At 36.5% G+C, this 10,974-nt stretch overlaps 1 long non-coding RNA gene across 2 annotated transcripts; it reads right to left on the bottom strand.

Annotated features, from left to right (window-relative positions):
• Positions 1-1,007: 1,007 nt before the first annotated feature.
• LOC143243204 (uncharacterized) lies at positions 1,008-8,755 on the bottom strand. Of its 2 annotated transcripts, XR_013024199.1 has the most exons (4): positions 8,653-8,726; positions 7,704-7,799; positions 1,348-1,455; positions 1,008-1,200 (listed from the first exon to the last, which is right to left on the bottom strand). It is a non-coding gene; the product is annotated as an uncharacterized LOC143243204 (long non-coding RNA). The 2 variants fall into 2 exon arrangements; XR_013024200.1 differs by lacking the exon at positions 7,704-7,799 and having other exon boundaries at positions 8,653-8,755.
• Between the last annotated feature and the right edge of the window lie 2,219 nt (positions 8,756-10,974).

Raw genomic sequence — 10,974 nt, forward strand, 5'->3', positions numbered from 1 at the left:
AACGTGCATTAATTCACTATATTTTGTATTATTATTACTCAAATGTTAGGTTTGAAAACACACATCATTGTTCGATGTTTTAAGTTATCTGGTTTCATCTTGTTAATGAGATTGTGATATATAGTGAAGAACCACATCTTATTATCCACATGAAAATAATGCACTAGTTGAAAGAACTAGATATTAACCAGTTACATTCCGTTATAGTGAATGTTAACCGTAACAAACAATAGTATTTCATGTTTGGTATAGGTTGATACTATGTTTTTAAGTGTTAAGCCTATATTAGTATATAGGCTTATTTGTGTTGTATTATTCATGTTTTGAAGGAGCCGGCGAGATCTTAAAGTGTGGGATGTAATTCTAGAAAAATTGCAGTAGGAGTAAGAAAATCTAGGAAAACAGATTTAATTACAGGTGAATTTAATGCTATTTGTTTGATGCGTATTAGATAATCCTTTATATTTACTAACTCACGATAGTTGTTCTAACCAACCTATAAATACCAGTCTAATCTTGAAGATACTACAAGAGGCCTGGCATGGCCTAGCGCATTAAGGCGTGCGCTTCGTAATCTGAGCGTCGCGGGTTCGCGCCAAACATGCTCGCCCTCGCATCTGTGGGGGCGTTATAAAGTTACGATCAATCCCACTTTTCGTTGGTAAAAGAGTAGTCCAAGAGTTGGCGGTGATGACTAGCTGCCTTCCCTCTAGTCTTACACTGCTAAATTAGGGACGGCTCGCACAGATAGCCCTCGAGCAGCTTTGTGCGAAATTCCAAAACAAACAAAGATACTACAAGAGGATGAAAGTCTCTGGTACTGCAGTAATTAGGGGTAGTATTTATAGAACGATTAAGTCACATTTCAGTTGTAGCTTATAGATCAAGAGGAAATAAGATTTAAGAATTATGGTTCAACTACAATAGTTGCCAGTATAAAAAAAGTACAGTCAATGTTCGTGAAGCTTTAGTTAAGTGATTTTAGATTGATAATTTACACCAGAATATCAAATTTTAAAATTTATTAATTTGCAAATAGAATAATAAAAAGTAAAAAAATATAACAAAGTAAACAATCAAATAGAATACATTAAATAGCAACCTAAATATGAACCTGGCAAACGTTTTGGGAAATTCAGTCCGCCTTTCTGATGTTCAACTGCATGCAAGTGCATGATGTGCAACTGCAGGTTTCTCCTTCTAGAAATGAATAAATAAGATTACATGTATGATAAAAATCGAAGTTTAAACAAGGGATAAACGTTTAGTAATGAATGACGAAATTAAGTGTTTTGGGTTAAAGTTGAATTCAATACAATATGGACTAAACAGGAAAATTATACATACCTGTACACTGGCATCGATCCTCAGTTTCCGCTTTTTTATTGCACATGATGCACTCACAACCGTCTTCTTTACCACATGTGCACTTCTCGATACATGTGCATGTAGGATCTGTGAAGAGGAATGTGGCACAAGTTAATTAGGTGTTATGATACATTGAAATTCACATTAATAGTTGATTATGTCAGAAACGTTACTTTGTGGTTGACGTTAAGTTAAACAACTGACACAGTTTAACTTATGTAATCCACAATAGATTAAATCCAATAATGAAGTGTATATAGTGTGGGTTAGTTATAACACTTCTTAAAGTACAAGTCATTAAGATACGAAATATTGTTGAAATAGGAGGTGAAGGTGTGGTTTGAACTGGAAGTTTTAACCATGTTGAAACTGCTAATGAAACTTCCATTGTTTTTTTTTTTTTTTTAAGATTAAAGATGTCAGACAATAGGTTTAGCTCTTATGTCCCAGTATCACACTTAATAAACGTGACAGCTTAAGTAGTGTTAAGCTTTCGAAATCAGTTTCAGTGGTAAATTAGGAAGTCAGTAGAAGGTGAGAAATTCCGCAAAAGTAAGAGGATTACTATTGTTCAACCACGAGCTATCTTAATACATGTTGGTAAGAGTTAGATTTGGTTAGGGGCATATGAAATAATGGTAATTCTCTATGTATATAGTTTGACAAGTAACTGACGTAGTTTGATAAAAGTTATTTACCTAAGTGAAAAAATGTATTAGGTGATTTTGTAAACCACTTTCCATATTACATAAGACGTACCTAGATATTAAGCATAACTGACATAGCCCTAGATAATTAGGGCTGGTTATGTTCTAAAAGGCAGTTTAGGTAATATTTGATAACACCTATAATTTCTGGATTTTACTTCCATATAAAACCTTACAGTAAATGGTAACATAAGCATTTTGAGTTATGGATTCATACTATTTCATTAACGCCATTTTTATAACAACGAAATCGCATGGAAGGAAATCTTAGTATCGTTAAACAGTTAAGCCGCTAAATATGAATATTTAGATTCATAGAATTCAAAGATATCTCTAGTAGTCATTTATAGAAGGAGTACGTTTGTTTTTGAATTTCGCGCAAAGTTGATCGAGGGCTATCTGCGCTAGCAATAAAAAAAAATTAGCAGTGGAAGACAAGAGGGAAGGCAGCTAGTCATCACCACCCACCGCCAACTCTTCAGCAACTCTTTCACTGACGAACAATAGGGTTGATCGTCACATTATAACGTCCCCACGGCTGAAAATGAATGTTTGGTGCAACTGGGATTCGAACCCGCGGATTAAGAGTCGAACGCCTTAACACGCTTGGCCATGCCAGGCCAGTATGGAAGGAGCAGGAAACACAATTCGGTGAAATAACAATGCTTTACGTTTCATTGAGTACATGGTATAGATAGTGATTATCTCTGGAGTTATATATACTTAGGCTTACCATTACTTCCAAAGCGGAACAGTTTCCGAATTTGATTATAGGTAATGAAAGTGGTATAAAGTGCTTTGATAAACTAACCAACTTCCCTCGAGTTATAATGCTGTCGTAACAAAATACCGTGTAAGTTATATAGTGTATTTAGAAAACGAAAGGCAAGGAACATCAATATTTAATTAATATTTCATTCATATGTTCACGTAAATACACGTTTTTCAAAGAAAACCGTAGTTTATTTTTCGAAGGAATTCACTTAAACCGAAGTAAAACAAACATTCGGTTTATAATGCAGTGGTCTTAACTGTTGATCTGAAGGTCTAATGAATACATCAAGTGCTATTCACTCAAAACGTTCTTAGTAATAGTATATGGTAAACAAGTATATTATATAACATTCCTCAGATTAGGTAAGAAAGTACGTTGATCTTTGAAACTGTTGAGAAAGTTACACATTTTTCTTCACAAGCTATTTCCTTTGCTTTCAAATTGTCGGATGTTGATCACCAGAAGGATGAACCATAAACATATTGAAATAGACAATTAGTATTGATCGAAGCAAAATTACATGCAGACGGTTTTAGAGAAGTTAAAGCAGTTTGCTGTGGTCCATTTTAGAAAGCGATTGAGGGTAGTCCGTAGCTGCTGGTCGATGTACCTCGTGTTTGACGACTGATATGAGGTGCGAAAGTCGTCGACAGAGCCCGTTTGCAATAACGAGTTGTTCAGCGACAGCATTAATCTTTAAACTGAAAAGTGCGACACTAGATACATACCTGAGGGACTCCAAGTTCCTCTAGAGAAGAATTAGAGTGGCGACACCTCGTATACTTTGAATCTCCTGTCCATTAAGTGTTTAGTAAACATGGTCAAACGGCCATTTTCGCAAAATGCCATACTTCCATGTTGTATCAAGTCTTGTCAGTGTGAAAGAATTGATACACGATGTCGTTTGAGAATGGCTTCTCTGACGTTACGTCAGAATAAGGTGGTCTATGGTGGAGCACTCTCGTTAGAACCCATACTGGGTGAGAGACACAGACGAAGCATGTTAGTATACATCAGACACAACAGATGTACTGAGAGATTGAGTAAAGGCCAATTTGAGTTCCAATAGTGTAAGAGAGTGGATTAGTCATAGAAGTAAACAGCTTGAAGGAAAAGGTGATCGCTCACTGAGTCTTTGTGGCTAAGAAGGTGGAGAGCTAGATATCCAGCAAAAGCTTTCACTTGCTGTATCGGTGATGGTCTGGGTATCAGCTACTTCTTGGCCATCAAAGCAAGAACAAGAGGGGGACAAAATTACATTGCTCACAGACCTTTCGAATATTGTCCCACAGGTTTGGAACTGGTGGTACAAGATATACTAGTTATGAACCGAATCCAACATTCCTTATGGCTTTGATTTCTTACCCACTGAGCATGGAAAGTGATGTGGTTCGAGAGTAGGATATCTACAGAAATATTTTTGCTCGTTTTTTTGAGCCTTTCATGCCATGTGATACGTAGGATTCTACCACGGACGAGAATATAATGGAAAGCATATTGAGATTCTAGGAATATATTGATCAAATGCTTGTATTATACGGACAGTTTCTGTTACTGGAGTGGTCTGTCGGTAGCTTACAGACGAAGACAGGGCCAAGGTTCTGCAAGGGTAGTGAAAGAGCTAGTTTGCTTGATCCAGCTTCTACCAGGGCACGAAGGTCGGGGTGGCATCGACCACGACCATTGTGAGACCCACGGAAACACGTAGGGCTACAACCTCCAAGCGTGTGTCGAGTGGTAAAGATAGGTGTGCACATGCTGATTTACCAACAGTGCCACCCCTCCATGCATTCGTTCACACAGACTCATTTCTGTACAAATAAAAATGCCTGAAGGTAACTAATCTAATGGGAGGTTGAGAAATGTATTCTATAAGGAGAGAGGATGGTGGGAAGTAATTAGTGTTTTGATGTCATCCAGATTAGAATGTAACCTTCTATAGTTCCATTGTATTATGGTGGCTGTGTTGGCGAATTGGGTGGAGAACCCTTCTGTTTACCACCACGTAATTTTTCTTATTCGAGGGAGGTATGGAGACCTTCATTAATTTTGCCTTAGTTCTATTGGGCAAGTCTTTGCTGTTAGGAGATTCCAGTGAACGAATGCTTGTTTTGCATCTTGGGGTGGAAGATGTATTGAAAGAAATGCATGTATCCACAAATAAAGAATGTGGAGTTTGTAGTTTGTTGGAATGTGTGTAAATTAAAAGATAGGTGTTGAAGATCATTCGATTTGAATACGTATGGATGTTCAGAGATAAGAACAAAAGTAGGATTAGTGAGAGCCAGTGCAATTGAGGACAGTTTATGCTAGTAGGCATCATGGTCCTTGTTACTACAACTAGCACGAGTCAGGGAACCACGACATGAAGTCTTTCAATGACTGAACCTCCGATATTGGAAACAGAAGGTTTGGTATATATGGTCGTACCCTGGTATTAAGATAACCTGTTATGATGGTGCCAGGTGGACGTGGGGATGGAAGTGCAAGAACAAGGATATTTGTCAGCATCATAATTCCATCTTTGAGAATGGAGATGGACCTCACTGTAGAAACTCCTTTAGCAGAGACACCGGTGAAAATTTGACTCTGGGATGTTTCTCAATTCTTCAACAATAATTCTTCATGATGAATTTAAAGTAGCACGAGGTGTAACCTCAATAGGCATATCCTCAATTACCTTTGAATGCAAGAGGAGTTCACCGTGTTGCAATGGGATCTTACCACCATTAATGTCACTAGATTGGAGCTTATTTAGTGACTTGCTGACTGACAGGTTCATTCTGAATAAAAGACATTTGGCTTAAAGGCGTGTCTGAAAGAGAACGTAGATATAGAAAATGGAGGTAGAACAGGTGGTAAGGATTGCTGCTCAGAATCTTCAAGATGTGTTCGTTTACCTTGGGACAGTGTGCCACTATTTGAAGTTTTTAGTTAGAAAATTCAATTATAGAGGGAAATTTCAGTGGCCCCTGAACCCACCCACCATGGAGCCCTGTAACGGGACGTACTACAACGTCACTTGACCAACGCCAGAGTTTGGTGAGCACTATACTCAAACATCAGTATCAGATAAAATGTTTACTTCACCTGATAAGAACATCCAACACTGGTATTTGGTTGACCCTAGTCCAAGTGGACCAGCCGATTGTCCTAAGGGGGGGGGAAATAATCTCAAGGCCACCCATCTATAGGTGTAAAGGCCAAAGAGGTGTGTTAGGGGAGGACACACCAACCATGAGGATCTTATCTTTCCATTTCACGAATTGTCACGCACGGGAAACATGCGGGTGGATGTGTAAATACTGGAGGGAAACTGAACTTTCCTTGGGTGGTCCTCTCACTAAAGGGAAGAAATCCATACCGAGGAGAAATATTTGTGAAAGGTTATTTGTTACATCAACTACACACGTTGTCCCCTTTATTATTTATACATATAAGCTTGGACTTTAGTTCTCACAACAAGAAAAAAACGTGATAAGTCATGTTAGTTTGTTTAAGTGGACACCAAGCAATTCGACGAGATTTCTGACGTCACTCAAGGAATCGATTGGAAGTGTAGAAGAAACAATTTTACTCTGGGAAGGAAAATTGCACGTAGACACGTATAATTGACAGGTTACCGATATGAAGCATCGGCTGCAGGTGAAACGAATTATGACTACATCTATTTAATGTCTTCAAGGAAGGAGTAATCGAATTACAAATAACCCTCATTATTCGTTTTGGTAGAACGGATCTTTGGTTCAAACATAGTTACGAAAAGCAGTCAACATTTGAAAGCTGATGTTGATAGAACTGTGATAAGCGAAGGTTGCTCTTTGGTAGCTTTTAACAAGAGCATCGTCAGGCAGTTTGAAGAACACAAAGTCGAACTATGGAGTGAGTAGCTGCATGTTTAGTAGTTAGGTTTTGTTCGAGAGATCACCATAAATGAAAACAAACAGTATAGATAAATAATGCAAACATTTGATTTTGTTTTCCTTGTCAAAATTCATATTTGTATGAAATTCACTGTTAAATGTGCAAGTTCTTGCACCAGCTTTAGACACTGACTAGAATTTCTAAAATGAAAGAACGAAATTAATTCAATATGTACCAATTTACACATGTGGTAAATACTGTAAAGAAAGTGGAGCAAAGACACTTCCAGAAAAGAAAGCTTTCCATAAAGGTATCGATCACCGCTTCTGCAGCGGCAGTTACTTAAATAATTACGGTTCAAGTTATCCGAATTTCGGATAACGAGTTTGCAATTTGAATGTTACAGCAATATCGCTTTATTTACCCATTAACTAAAATGAAGAATTGGGAACACACAAGCTTGGTCTGTATGCAGATCTACATTTTGCATGAATCCTTTTTAGAATTTATAATATTTGATCTAAGACCGAGTCAACTGGCACAAAGTAATAAACCGGACGGGGCATCAGGACAGACCCCTCAAGTGGAGGTATGGCAAGACTATGCGTGTTACACTATTATTGTTGGTGCAATGATACTGCTATTTTTAGCAGTGTTATTACCATGTTACTTAATATCGATTTGCGTTACGTTACATATTAAAGTGTGCAGTCGATATTAACCGAAAGCACTTGTAGTCTTTCAAATAAGTTTTAGTTACGAAGTAGAATGAAGGTTCAGTAGACGTATACAAGGTAAGGGGTTCACCCTTTATAGGAGGGCAAAGGTGAAAACCGCTACATTTAAAACCAAAAAATTAAAAACCCAAGAGAATATTAAAATGTTACAAGCCAGAGATATTAATAGCTGAATAGCTCCTGCTAGTTAAGTAAACGGATGTTAATAGCTGCCCATGTATTAAGAAAACATTTCATACCTTCACACTCTACAACTTCTTTCAGTTTCGTCTTTCTTGTTGCACGTGGTGCACTTACAACCCTGTTCTTTGCCACACGTGCATTGTTTGATGCACGTGCACATTTGATCTTCATGGAAGAGAAGACAAGTAGAACATAAGTAAGGTATGAATGCTACACAGATTTATAGTATTAGAACTACAAGTTAATTCATTATTACTCATGTAATGAAACGTTTTCGTTGTTTACAAGTAATATACATGTAAACACTTGTTATTGTGTAGTAGTTACAATACATATTACCCACAATTCGTTAAGTAAATCACTACACTTACAGCCAGCTCGTCACAAAAGCAAAATAAGAAACAGGTTGTATGCAATAGATAAAACATTTAAATATAAATAATGCAAGTGGTGAAAATTGGGAGTTTAAGGTTTAATTACATTTTAAAAAGTTTGGTTAAAATTAAGGTTTATGTTTAGCTTAAGGTACAATAAATGGTCCCGGTAGTACAGCGGTATGTCTTCGGATTTACAACGGTAAAATCAGGGGTTCGATTCCCCTAGGCGAATCGGCAGATAGCCTGATGTGGCTTTGATTTGAGAAAACACGTACAAGTTTCAATAAAATATATTATTGGTAGTGTTACAAATAGATATAGTAGGTTTACCAACATTGAAAGTAATCGAGTGAATCGTAAGAAAAGCTTAAACCCAACCAAGCCTCTTTATGTTGATATTTCACATTAAAGTTAAACCGATAAACTTTTAAGTACTATTTATAAAGTTTTGTTTATTACTACATCACAAACATTATCCAAACTAGTCTGACATACACAACATCACCAACATTTATTTACTCATGTCTATAATTTGTTCCTCAACTCCCCCTACTTGTTTATAATATTATTTAACATACACTCAAATACCTAATATATACATCCTGATTATTATTTACAGCACAACATAAACTAGACCCTACCTCCACATTTACAAGCTGTGTCCGTCATTATTGCCACTAGTAAAACACTATCTTTTCTGCTTCTAACTGTAATTTCCGTCTAACCTGTCTGTGGTGGAAGTTTTTATTTGCATCGAGAAAAAGATTCGTGTGCAAAATGACCAACAACGAACCGTGTGTTATATCTAACCAATTATCATGAACAAACATGTTCTAATTACTATAAACAGTAATGTATCTAAATATCTCATATAACTGGTCTGAACTTGAAAAATAAAGTTTAAAACTAGTTCACTCTAATATCTATTATTGGTAATAAAAACACAAGTAATTACACAAGTTAGGTGTGACGGTTTCTTAATGTTTTCTATCTTCTGGTGTTTAAACTTAAACATTATAGTAATACCTCATGTCCACAACATCGGTGGTAAGATTGTAAGCTCTAAACGCTTAAAATCGGATTTGAATACAAACAAACCCAAAACATAATGTAATAACTAAAACACAAAATTAAAAGGATGAAAGGTACAATGTAAGTGTCAACTGATGTTAATAAAGTGTTAAATGTCTTACGTCAGATTTATAATTTAATTTATTAACAATATTCCAGTTACCAAGATCCAATCAACTGGTTACATACAGATAGTCTAAGATGTAAGAAAAGCTCTATTGTTAATAATTGATACATAAAACTGGTTTATATATAATGGTGACTAGTTTATTAAAATCATTCTTTGATTTTGTTACTCAGATCAGTAAATTATTGCAATCTCAAAATGCCGACTTTATCGGCTGTATTAAAAATTGGTGGACTTGTTATTGCACACTTTTAACATCATAACGTTTCCCCACACACTTTCCACTTTATCACATAAAAGTGCGAGATCTTAAAAACTAAAGTTTGAGGTTTGATTCTTCTAGTGTCCAGGTTTGTACTTATATTAAACAGACAAACTGTTCTCATTTCTGTTTATCAAACAAGACTGCCATTAACCCTATTCTTTGTTAGAATCATTGGTTTAGGTGTTTTTCTTTATTTAAACATTTGGAATAAACCGTGGTCATTTTATGTCCGATAGTTTTCCTTTGAAGAACGGAAAAGAAACGCAGATAACGCCCAGTGTTTGTGTCCACATATGGACGTAGTTTCACCAGATCACCTAATGTTGTTGATTTGGTCACATATACAAAGACTGATGAAGTTAGTGACAATTAAAACTTTTAGTGTCTTTTATGTTCTGTGTCTGTGACAAATAACACTGATAATACCATACTAATATCGTACTAATAACTAATACTATAATACCATACAAATAACATTTACTAATAACACTACTAATACCATACTAATAACACTACTAATACCATACTAATACATGTTTTACATGATAATGGGACTGCTCAATCATTGTTAGTAGAAGTTGGTATAGTTTTGTTTTTGTAAAAATTATAAGCACATGAAATTTAACTTTCCAAAATTATCTGCACATTAACAAAATTTCGAGATGAACGTAAGTGAAAATCTGTACGAAACTCTTACTTTCATCTTGGATAATCGCCTGAGTGTTACAGACATAAAATAATCCAGTGTCCCCACTTTTCCTACTATGTTGTCTAAACCCAATCTGTGCAGTTTCATATGAAGAAACCCTGAGCAGCACCACAACACCTAAGCGTAATGACTGAATAGGTTCAGATAACCTTCACAAATTTAAAACGTCATTTAGTTATACAATGTTTTAACAAACTGTATGGCTTTAACATGTGCTGCACTAAACAGCACATTGTTGGACTATGTACATGATTTGAGATAGTTTGATAATTTGGTGGACAGCCTAGTCTTCTCAAGTCATCGGTGACACAGACTGCACCATAGGTACTGACAGAGGTTCAGCTCACTTTCCAGATAACGACGACAGTCCACTCTACAATGGAGGTACAACCCACGCCACAAGTGATGGTATAGAAGGAGGTGTAGCCTACGACATGAGTGACAACATGCTGTAGAAGGCACTCTCTTTAATGCTCATGACAAAGCAACCGGAAGGGCGATAGACTTGCCCTCCCAATGTCTTTTCTTTTCTCATATGTCTCCTCAACAATACAAAGAGCATTTTCAAAATCTTCCAAGTCTACCTAGCACGACCTCGAAGGGGTCTACAGAGTCCATACCCGTAGTAAGGGAAGATGTTGTGAGGGTTAATGGAGTCGAGGGTGGAGTTACCAACTTCCCTGCTTCCCTATTCCTTTAGTTCATTCTTCCAATTTGCCAGTTGATGTGACATGTTCTGAAATAAGTAAGATGGTGCAGTGGTTATCAAAGTGAAATGGCCTCTCACCTTC

The sequence above is a fragment of the Tachypleus tridentatus genome, unplaced genomic scaffold, assembly GCF_004210375.1.
Source record: "Tachypleus tridentatus isolate NWPU-2018 unplaced genomic scaffold, ASM421037v1 Hic_cluster_2, whole genome shotgun sequence".
In the NCBI taxonomy this organism is placed as follows: domain Eukaryota; kingdom Metazoa; phylum Arthropoda; class Merostomata; order Xiphosura; family Limulidae; genus Tachypleus; species Tachypleus tridentatus.